The sequence below is a fragment of the Puma concolor genome, chromosome A1 (genome assembly GCF_028749965.1).
Source record: "Puma concolor isolate L17-30 chromosome A1, mPumCon1.1.hap2, whole genome shotgun sequence".
NCBI lineage: Eukaryota > Metazoa > Chordata > Mammalia > Carnivora > Felidae > Puma > Puma concolor.
This window is the reverse complement of record NC_141667.1, coordinates 112,313,457-112,325,875: the sequence shown is the minus strand read 5'-3', so window position 1 is coordinate 112,325,875 and position 12,419 is coordinate 112,313,457. Positions and strand designations below refer to the sequence as shown.

Below are 12,419 nucleotides of genomic sequence, written 5' to 3'. Positions count from 1 at the left end.
AGCAATCCAGGCCTTCCTAAAGAAGGAAGAAAGGTCTCAGGTACACAACCTAACCTAACACCTTAAAGAACTGGAAAAAGAACAGCAAGTAAAACCCAAAACCAGCAGAAGACACAAAATAATAAAGATTGGAGCAGAAATCAATGCTATCGAAACCAAAAAAACAGATCAATGAAACCAGAAGCTGGTTCTTTGAAAGAATTAACAAAATTGATAAACCACTAGCCAGTTTGATCAAAAAGGAAAAGGAAAGGACCCAAATAAAACCAAGAATGAAAGAGGAGAGATCACAACCAACATAGCAGAAATAAAAACAATAATGAGAGAATATTATGAACAATTATGCCAATAAAAATGGGTAATCTGGAAGGAATGGACAAATTCCTAGAAACATATACACTACCAAAACTGAAACAGGAAGAAATAGAAGATTTGAATAGACCTATAACCAGTAAAGAAGTTGAGTTAGTAATCAATCTCCCAAAAAACAAGAGTCCAGGGCCAGATGGCTTTCCAGGGGGAATTCTACCAAACATTTAAGGAAGACTTAACACCTGTTCTTTTGAAGCTGTTCCAAAAAATAGAAATGGAAGGAAAATTTCCAAACTCATCCTATGAAGCCAGCATTACTTTGATTCCAAACCAGAGAGACCCCACTAAAAAGGAGAACTATAAACCAATTTCCCTGATGAATATGGATGCAAAAATCCTCAACAAGGTATTAGCCAACTGGATCCAACAACACATTAAAAAAGTTATTCACCAGGACCAAGCAAGATTTATACCTGGGATGCAGGGCTGGTTCAATATCCACAAAACAATTAACATGATACATCACATCAATAAAAGAAAGGACAAGAACCATATTATCCTCTCAATTGATGCAGAAAAAGCATTTGACGAAATACAGCATCCTTTCTTGATAAAAACCCTCAAGAAAGTAGGGATAGAAGGAGCATACCTCGAGATCATAAAAGCCACATATGAACGACCCAATGCTAATATCATCCTCAATGGGGACAAACTGAGAGCTTTCTCCCTAAGGGCAGGAACAAGACAGGGATGTCCACTCTCGCCACTGTTATTCAACATAGTATTTCAAATCTTAGCCTCAGCAATCAGAAAACACAAAGAAATAAAGGGCATCCAAATTGGTCAGGAAGAGGTCAAACATTGACTATCTGCAGATGACATGATATTCTATATGAAAAACTCAAATGATTCCAAGAAACTGCTAGAACTGATCCATGAATTCAGCAAAGTGGCAGGACATAAAATCAATGCACAAAGGTCGGTTGCATTCTTATACACCAACAATGAAGCGACAGAAAGAGAAATCAAGGAATTGATCCCATTTACAATTGCACCAAAACCCATACAATACTTAAGAATAGATCTAACCAAAGAGGTGAAAAATCTACACAGTGAAAACTATAGAAAGCTTTTGAAAGAAATTGAAGAAGACACAAAGAAATGGAAAATGATTCCATGCTCCTGGATAGGAAGAACAGATATTGTTATAATGTCTATACTACCCAAAGCAATCTACATATTCAACACAATCCCTATCAAAGTAACACCTGCATTCTTCATGGAGCTAGAACAAATAATCCTAAAATTTGTATGGAACCAGAAAAGACCCTGAATGACCAAAGCGATCTTGAAAAAGAAAATCAAAGCAGAAGGCATCACAATCCCAGACTTCAAGCTATACCACCATCAAGACAGTATGGTACTGGCACAAGAACAGACACTCAGCTCAATGGGACAGAATAGAGAACCCAGAAATGGACGCACAAACCTGTGGCCAACTAATCTTTCACAAAGCAGGAAAGAATATCCAATGGAAGAAAGACAGTCTCTTCAGCAAATGGTGCTGGGAAAACTGGACAGTGACATGTAGAAAAATGAACCTGGACCACTTTCTCACACCACACACAAAAATAAACTCAAAATGGATGAAAGACCTCAATGTAAGACAGGAAGCCATCAAAATCCTCCAAGGGAAAGCAGGCAAAAACCTCTTTGATCTTGGCCTCAGCAACTTCTTACTCAACACGTCTCCAGAGGCAAGGGAAACCAAAGTGAAAATGAATGACTGGGACCTCATCAAAATAAAAAGCTCCTGCACAGCGAAGGAAACAATCAGCAAAACTAACAGGCAACTGACAGAATGGGAGAAGATATTTGCAAATGACACAGCAGATAAAGGGCTAGTATCCAAAATCTGTAAAGAACTTATCAAACTCAACACCCAAAAAACAAATAATCCAGTGAAGAAATGGACAAAAGACATGAATAGACACTTCTCCAAAGAAGACATCTAGATGGCCAACCGACACATGAAAAAATGCTCAACATCACTCATCATCAGGGAAATACAAATGGAAACCACAATGCGATACCACCTCACACCTGTCAGAATGGCTAACATTAACAACTCAGGCCATAACAGATATTGACGAGGATGGAGAGAAAGAGGATATCTTTTGCACTGCTAGTGGGAATGCAAACTGGGGCAGCCACTCTGGAAAATAGTATGGAGGTTCGTCAGAAAATTAAAAATAGAACTACCCTACGACACAGCAATTGCACTACTAGGCATTTATCCAAGGGATACAGGTGTGCGGTTTCAAAGAGGCACATGCACCCCCATGTTTATAGCGGCACTATCAACAATAGCCAAAGTATGGAAAGAGCCCAAATGTCCATCGATGGATGAATGGAGAAAGAAGATGTGGTGTGTGTGTGATACACACACACACACACACACACACACACACACACACACACACACACACAATGGAGTATTACTCAGCAATCAAAAAGAATGACATCTTGCCACTTACAACTACGTGGATGGAACTAGAAGGTATTATGCTAAGCAAAATTAATCAGAAAAAGACAAATATCATATGCTTCACTTATAGGAGGACTTTAAGACACACAACAGATGAACATAAGGGAAGGGAAGCATAAGGGAGGGGGATGAAACATAACAGACTCTTAAATATGGAGAACAAACAGAGGGCTGCTGGAGGGGTTGTGGGAGGGGGGTGGGCTAAATGGGTAAGGGGCATTAAGGAATCTACTCCTGAAGTCATTGTTGCAGTATATGCTAACTAACTTTGATGTAAATTGTAAAAAAATAATAATAAAAGCAAAAAATCTTAAACATTAATTTTTTTTCTGTGTACCCCAACACAGAAATTTGATATCCAGGTTCTAAGTCAGGAGCAACTTGGCAAGATTCAGGTCACCCAAGGCAGCCTCTCTCTCTTCATCTCACTCACTCACTGGCTTGATCTTACTTTAGACCCGTTATCAGTTAACAATGGTCTTATGTTCAATATCTGACATTGTGACATCCTCCTCTCTAGCTACCACCTCAAACTTTACCACATCTCTTACTGTCTGCCTCCTATGAAATTTATGTCCCTCATTGTTCTCTCCTGGTGATTCTGCTCTTTATGTTTTTCTCCCAGGCTTCTTAAACAGGATTCACAGTACCACTGCCATCCCAGTGTAAGGCCTAGTCATGGAAAAACATGGCAAATATTTTTTAGCTGCTTATTTTAATAAATAGTTTAATACTCAAATGTAGATCCACAATGGATTTTTTTAATATATTTTTTCAAGTTTATTTGAGAGACAGCACAAATTGGAGAGGGGTAGAGTGATATGAAGAGAGAGAGAATCCCAAGCAGGTTCCACACTATCAGCATAGAGCCACAGCAGGGCTTGAACCCACAAACTGTGTGATCACGACCTGAGCTGAAGTCAAATATTTAAGTGACTGAGCTACCCAGGTGCCCCAGAATTTTTAACATTCTAAAGATAACACCAAGACTTTAGAATTTTCAAATTTCAGATAGGCTACCTTGAGCTAGGTCCCCAAGCCTCAGAGATAAGCTTTCCTTCCTGTCATTATGGGTATTTCACTGGAAATGTCTGGGAAGTGTTAACCTAGCAGAAGGCCTCCTCTTCCTTCATGGGCTGTGGTCAACCATTTCCAATGAAATTCTCTCTGACCTCTGAGATTCCCTAGTACTCTGTGACTTCCATGAAAACTGTTGCTCAGACTGGGGCGCCTGGGTGGCTCAAGTCGATTAAGCATCTGACTTTAGCTCAGGTCATGGTATCATGGTTCTATGCTGACAGCTCAGAGCCTGAAACCTGGTTAGGATTCTGTGTCTCCCTCTCTCTGCCCCTCCTCCACTCATGCTCTGTCTCTCTCTCAAAACCAAACATTAAAAAAATTAAAAAAAAAAAAAAAACTATTGCTCAGACTGACCCAATTCATCTCTTTTTTTTTTTAATATATGAAATTTATTGTCAAATTGGTTTCCATACAACACCCAGTGCTCATCCCAAAAGGTGCCCTCCTCAATACCCATCACCCACCCTCTCCTCCCTCCCACCCCCCATCAACCCTCAGTTTCATCTCTTCTTAGTCAATTCCAGGATGTCATAGACAAAGTCCCAGAACAATGCCCTAAAGAACCACACCACTCACCTACTCCTAAGTGCTGGCTATTACAAAAGAATCTCCTTTACCTCATTGTAAATCCTTTCTCCAAACCTTTCATACTCTCAAATATGCTTCTGACTTCCAACAAATAGCTTCAGTGCCTGCTGCGTGAAATTGTTTCAACTTCCCCAATTCCACATTACATGTCATAGGTCATCACACATGGTTTTCTCTGAGTTGAGAGCAGTGTTCCTGCAGCCACGCTCCTGACTCCATCCCTGGCAGCCTGCTCTCTCCCCTCCCCATTATTTCCTGCATCTTCAACCTCTCCCTTTCCCCTCTTACATGACAAAGACAATTGCCTCTGTTGGAAAGAGATCTCCCAAAGTTCTCCTTCCTTTTACTGCCAAACTACTTGAAAGAATTGTTAACTTTCCCAGAATCCATTTCCTCTTCCTGTTTTCTTCTTGAGCCCAGAAAACAGGTTTCTGCCCTCAGTCAATACAACAGTCAGTTCTCAGTAAGGCCACAATGGCCCCACCCAGATCTCTGTTCTGAATTTATCCTTAGACTCCCAAGCATTGGGCAAGTCCTCCTAACCTCTCTTAGTGCCTCCTTTCCTTCACACCACACCCTCCTGCTCTGCATTTTACCTGTGGCTGGCCAACCCGCTCTCTCTCACAGCTCCAACCTCCAGTCCTTTCTTCCACACTTTTTCTTAGCAACTGCATCCATCACATGCCCCCAGCAATCACATCTGTGAGAGGATTTCCAGCTCAGAACATCCACCACAACCTAACACTGAGGCACTAGCCCATTCCAAGTGCCTAATGGGTATGCTCATACAGAAAGCCTGAAGATACTCTGGTATGTATAACAAGGCGAGTTCTCTATACCAACAATTATTGGGCCTTGGATAAACAGAGTAGCAGGAGTCCCAGTTAATAATAATCGTATTTACCTCACGGATTTACTAGTGAGGATTCAGTAGCATAAATGTAAAAAATCCAATTCATTATACTGATTCAACAAATGTATATGGCACTACATGTCAGGCAAGCTTGTAACATAGCACTTTACAAATTATAACTCGTTTAACCTCATAAGGACTCTGTGAATCAAGTACAATTATTATCTCCATTTCACAGAGGAGAAAACTGAGGCACACTCAACTAAGGTAACTTCCCCAGGTCACCCAACTATTAAGTATCCTAGGCAATCCAACTCCAAAGTTCATATTCTTTTTTTTTTTTTTTTTTTTAGTTTATTTCTAAGAGAGAGATGAAGAGAGGGACCAGGGGAGGGTCAGAGAGAGGGAGAGAGAGAATACCAAGCAGGTTCTGCGATGTTCTGAGCCCAACATGGGGCTTGAACCCATGATCCCATGAGATCAAGACCTGAGCTGAAACCAAGTCAGATGCTTAACGAACTGAGCCACCCAGGTGCCCCTAAAGTTCATATCCTCAACTGCTACACAAAGCTGCCTGTCATTACCCTGCCTTTCTTCCTTTTAATGCACTATAGAAATCCAATGATCAGGATTAAATCCAAAACCCAGAACATAAGATCACCTTGCACTTTAAATCTCTTTCCGGAGCTCCTTGCTGGGTAACGACACCCACCCTAAAAAACTGCAACCTCATAGTCAGCTTTATTTCCTCTCTCACTCCTAGAGCCCACGCTTGCCAAATCCTACTGTGCCCACCTCTGAAATGGTGGTCCTGTTCCCACTTCCAGAGCTTCAGATCCAGCCTATTTTACTGCCACCTACATCACTTGTTTATAACAAAGAAAGAAAGAAACCTTCCTATACAATATTGGGACAAATGAAATGTGAATAAAACCTGCAACCAGTTAATAGATGTGTATCAATATAAATGTCCTGATTTCAGTAATTACACTGAAGTTACATAAATGAAAATCATTATTTTTAGGGAAGACTAAAAAATATTTTGGGAGTAAAGAGGTAGGACGTGGGCAAATTTCAAAAGGTTTTCAGAAAAAAACTCTTAGTAATATGTGTATGCTAGAGAATGAGAGAATGATAAAGCAAATGCAGCAAAATTTCAACAGCTGATAAAACTGGATGAAGGATATTCTGAAGCCCTTTAACTATTCTCATATCTTCCCTCTACCCAGGGGGATGCCAGGGTGGCTTCATCCATTGAGCATCTGACTCTTGATTTCAGCTCGAGTCATGATCCCAGGGTTGTGAGATTGAGCTCCTCATCAGGGTCCACACTGAGTATGGAACCTGCGATTCTCTCTGTCCCTCTGCCCCTCCCACACTCACACACGCTTGTGTTCTCTCTCAAGTAAAATAAAAACTAAAAATAAATAAAATTCCTATAGAAAAATTTATAAAAAGGAACCAGTCTCCTTGTTGCCCCTAGGACACACAGATCTGACCACTCCCTTCTCCTACCAATCCACTCCCGAAGGCCCCACACCTAAGTGTGAAAGGCTCACCATGCACACCAGTAAAGTTCACAGGACTCAGCAGGCATACAGTGTAACCCATAACCTCCTCCTGGTTCTATCTAATGGTCCAGCACCCATCCTAATTGCCTCCTCCCCAGTGTTCAGGTTCTCTGTGCCCCTTGACCCCACCCTTCCCCAGCCCTGGCATTCTCCTGCTTCCAGGCCTGTGAAGAAGCTGTCTGCTTTGCCTGGACTATAGCCCCCTTTCTTCCTAAAGACAAACATCAAAGCCCTATCCTACTTCCCACAAAGCTAAATTTGAAAACTGTCTCTTTCAAAATGGCTTCCTAGATCCAGCGATCTGGAATTGGTTCACCTGACCCTGCCCTCCCAAAGCAGGTGTTTATCTCGGTGTATAGCTTACCTCTCCTCAGACTTGCAGAAGAAATCTTATCTATGTCTTTTACCCAGGAGATTAGGACTTTGCAGAGGCTGATAATAACATAGTTTTCCATCTTTATACCCCACCCCCTCATACATAGTTTTGCAGAAATTATGCATTTTAGGATTCAAAAAATGTGTGCAGCCAGGGTCAGTTGGGGATCTGGGGTAGCACATATGAGTGGAGGAGTGGAAGACAGCAGTTCTGGCAGTGAGAACTGAACATGTCGAGTTTGTTCAGACATGTCCCCACTCTCCACTGCTCCCACCTCTGGAGCCAAGGCCCTCCTGTGCTAACACCCTCCCCAGGCTCATTTTCACTGTAACAACCTTCCTTTAGGAAACTCCTCCTGCCCCTTTCAGGAGCCCATTTTTATGGTCAGTTTGGTCTGTAGCCCCCTTGCCCCATCACAGGGGCCCCTTAGCATACACTGCCCAGCACTGGCCACCCCCATGTGGCTGCTACCATCAAAGAAAGAGTGTGTGTGCAGCTTTCTTTGATGCATGGTAGTGCTTCACCCAGGATCCCAAGTGTATGAACAACTGCTTTCAGAAATTTGCCTTTTAAAGAAGAAAAATCAAGCCTTTTGAGAAAACTTACCTTGAAAAACTATTATTTAACTCCTTAGGAAATTCTAGGCAAGGGGTGCCGGGGTGGCTCAGTTGGTTAAACACCTGACTCTTGACTTTGGCTCAGGTCATGATCTCATGGTTTGTGAGACTAAGCCCTGTGTCGGGCTCCACGATGGAAGCATGGAGCCACTTGGGATTGATTCTATGTCTCTCTCTCTCTCTCTCTCTCTCTCTCTCTCTCTCTCTGCTCTCCCCCACTTAAAAATAAACATTTTTTTTTCAAGTTCTAGGTAAAAAGCAAAACAAGGATGTTGAAGAAGAATGGACAATGAATACCATTTGATTTTCAAGTCATCTGTCACCTCATGTCACCCTCCCTCTGCATGTTGTCCCTATCTTTCTTCTGGCGCACATAGGTCTACTCAGGAAAGGGCTCAGATCCACCTACTGTCTCTTGCTCTTACTGACAAAGACTGAGGCACAAAGGAGGTTAAGAGACTTGCCAGAAGTTACAGTGCCCTCAAGAGGCTCCAAATTTGTTAGTGGGTTTATATATTCTACAACCGAAGTGTGAGATCTGGGAGTTTGGCACATAGTTATAGCCAGAGAAGTGGATGACACTCTTAAAGGAAACTAGGAGGAAAATATAAGACTCAAGTTAGAAGCTTGGGTAAGCCTGAATTCAGGATACACCATAAGGCCCAAATATGGCCTTTCCAATAAAACTCCAGGTGATGACATCCTCAAACCTTTCCTACTGTGAGGAACATGAGCACTCACCACTCTTGACTCAGACCTCAATAAAAGATCCACTCCTTTTATCTTTCATTCATTCAGCAGTATTGACTGAATGTCTAACATGTATCAGACACTATTCTAGGTGCTAAGGGCACATTAGTGTGTCCAACAAACTAAGTCCCTGTTTACAGAGAATTTACCAAAAGTAGACATTACTTCTGTAATCTTGTGGGATCTGAAAATTCAGACTTCCTAGAGCAAATTATGTCTTTCCTATGAACTTCACTTCCCTCTTATGTTAAATGGGAATATCAAAATCTCATTATCCACATCCCTTAGGACTGCAGTGAGAATGAAATATCATCTATAAGGTGCTCAGTAGAGAGCTTCACAAAATTCATCAGTAAGTGGGAAGATGTGATTACGATTACATACAACCCTAAAACCAGAGTCACTGTTCACTTATCCCTCAGAACTCAACCTTTTGAATAATTCTTGTCACCACACCCTAAAACCAGTCATTCAGGAGACAACTCTCATGATTTTTGCTGTTTCTTCATTCAACTTTGTAATAGACTGAATACTTTCATCCTCATCTCAAGCATTAACTTTATGTAGGACCATGGGTTTTATATGCAAGTTTTATATCTTTCCTAAGGCATGTTAAGTTGATAAGTAATCACTAAAATTTAAAAGGTCCATTCATGTGATAGAGCACCTAAAATTAACTCAGAAATCACTGGAAGTATGCTGGGTCTACTTTGGGAAACACTTGTCCATATGCTCAACTCTGCAGAGCTGATGTCAATATCTAAATCTGGTTTATTTAAATGAAACCCATTTTGGAGAGCTGCAAAGTCTGCCACCCTCTCCGTCTCCACTGCTACTCTCCTAAGGCAGCCCCTCAGCCTCTCTGCCCAGCAAGGCTGTCAAGGCACCCCAGCTTCTGCCCTTGAAACTAGCTCATGTCTCACCAACGGATTCCCAGGTCACTCAGAATAAATGCAAAGATCTTACTGTGCTCTACATGCGCCAGCGTCTGTTTGTCTCCACACCACACTTCCTACCACTCTTCCCACTGTAAGCATGGTTGCTACCACATTGAATCTTGTCCAGGCTTCCTTTGTAACAAGTATTCCTGGGCTTGCAGCATTTTCCCCAGATCCTCACAGCTCACTCCCTTACTTCAGAGGCCTTCCCAGAACACCCACTCACTCCTCCATTGCAGTCTTTGTACTCACCTGGCTTCAATTTCCCCATAACACTTATCACTATCAAACATTAAATGAGGGATTCAGGCATTTGTTTGCTGTCTGCCAAGCCCCACTAGATTATAAACTACAGGAGGGCCTGCATTCTGCAAATATTGTACAACTACTCCATTAGTAATGCCTGAAGTAGTGTGGAAGACATCCAACAGATATTTGTTGATTGAAGGCACGAATGAATGACAACAGCTGGGTGATGAGTATTCTTTGTAACATGTTCATTTGACGTTTCTGTAGGACTTGAAGAGTACAAAGCAAGAAATGCAAGCCTGGAGTTTAGGAGAGAGGAAAGTCCAAAAGCAAAACCATGTGAAAGGAAGACTAAAAACATACAGATCCACCCACAAAGGTCCTCCAAATGCTACTTGAGCATTAGCCCCAAAACACAGAAATTAGTTGGAGAATACAGCTCAGGGATCGATGTGGATAGAACCAGAAAAAAAGAGTATCATTATATAAGAATCTGTGGTGCTTGGGGCACCTGGGTGGCTCAGTCAGTTAAGTGTCCAACTTCAGCTCAGGTCTTGATCTCACGGTTCATAAGTTAGAGTCCCTCATCTGACTCTATGCTGACAAGCTCAGATCCTGGAGCCTGCTTGGGATTCTGTGTCTCCCTCTCTCTCTACCTCTCCCCTACACCCCTGCTCTGTCTCTGTCTCCCTCAAAAATAAACATTAAAAAATTTTTTTAAAAAATCTGTGGTGCTTAATACGGCTTTAAAAAAGGGAGGGGAAAGTGGGTGATGGGCATTGAGGAGGGCACTTGTTGGGATGAGCACTGGGTGTTGTATGGAAGCCAATTTAACAATAAATTATATTAAAATATAAAAAATAAAAATGGGAGGGGGACTGTATAAGTAAATAAAGTAAAATTTTTATTTTAGCCTTTAATGACAAGCTATCCCTTCATCAAGCTTTAAATATAAGTGGTGATGAGCACTGTGTATTATATGCAAGTGACCAATCACTAAACTCTACTCAGAAAATCATTTATTACACTACATGTTAACTTTGATTTAAATAAAAATTTAAATTTTAAAAAGCTATTATTCACAAAAAAATGTGATGAATAACTAGGCAGAATGGAGATAAGGAGGTATGGTTCGGCCTAGTCTGGTGAAGTGCAAATGAACAGTAAAACTGCCAAAGCAGGGGCTGCTAAAATGAGGGAAAAGAACAAATACCTGGTAAACTGAGGCCCCAATTCACGCCCTCCCTGTATCCATACTGTTTGACTCATAACTTTCCTTCACTCTTGAGTCCTACTAGGTCTTGCTTTGGCCAATGGGATATTATTAAATATGACACAGAGTGGTGAAAAGCACATATATGTTGCCATCCCAGCCTCTTGCACAAATGAGCTGGCCTACTTTTGGATACCAGTGACTACACTGAGAGCATGCTTAGACTCATCTACTGAAGGGATGGGGGCACAGATGAAAGGCATGTAGAGTAGTACAGAGTTTTCCCAATCAAGGACAGCTCAGATGGCCAGCTAACCACTAGCGCATGAGTAAGACCAGCTAAATAATCAGAATCTAGATTAGATAAGCAGAATTTCCCCCAAGCTAACCAAGGACTCATGAAAATAATAAATGGTTGCCATTTTAAGACACTATGTTTTGGAGTACTTTGTTACACAGCCATCGCTAACCAATGTAACTTGGATAATTACCCCTCCAAATAACCAAGATGTTAAAAGTGGAGGTTGTCAGGGGTCTCCCTAAGTTTAAATTCAAGGTCACAATTTTAAAATATTGTCTCCAACAGTCAAAAGAATTAAAATAACAAGTTACCTAGGAAAAACAAGTGTTAATTTTCTGGTTCAAGTTTGTTAAGTCATTTAAAAACAACAGGATGATGAAGAAATACATGCAACGTAATTGCAATTCCAAGCTGAACTATTGGCATCCCCTTAAATTATAAAAGGGGATCTTTTACAAGTATAAATATGTTATACCCAGGAAACTGCTGCTTTTCTTTGTGGGCTCCAATAAAAACAAAATGGAACCACATATGTTCACTTCATTCTTCAGTAATCCTTCCTTGGCCTCATCACGGGGGACTTATGATTCTCACTGGAGCCCGTTTTCAAGAAAGGAAACTCTTCCTTCTTTCATCTTTAAAAAGCTAACCACCTTCATGTTCATGTACCAAATGTACCTACTTCAAGACCTGTAACTAAAATGCACCAATGATAATTTGCTTCTAGTCAGACTTTCATACTGACATAAGCACTACCTTTTCCCCCTTCCAAGGTTACCCATCTTTCTTTTCTCTCAGCATATTTCCCAAGAGGTCTGCACTAAATCATCAGCCATCACATTACAGAAGTAACAAAGCAGACACTCGAATAACACACACGCTGTTTGAAGAGGTTTTTCTCACCCAACCTCCTTCTCACTCACAGCCTCATACCCAGCCCAGGTCAAGTTTTAGTTCATCCAGAATACATTTTATGTTCTGTTCCACAAAAATACACATCTTTGTATGAGAATAAGCCAGGCC

General features: G+C 41.3%; 1 protein-coding gene across 2 annotated transcripts in view; it reads right to left on the bottom strand.

The window, feature by feature from the left end:
* Positions 1–12,419, bottom strand: part of PDE4D (phosphodiesterase 4D) — a 1,391,688-nt gene that overhangs the window by 1,369,088 nt on the left and 10,181 nt on the right. The gene's annotated exons all lie outside the window — the stretch shown is intronic.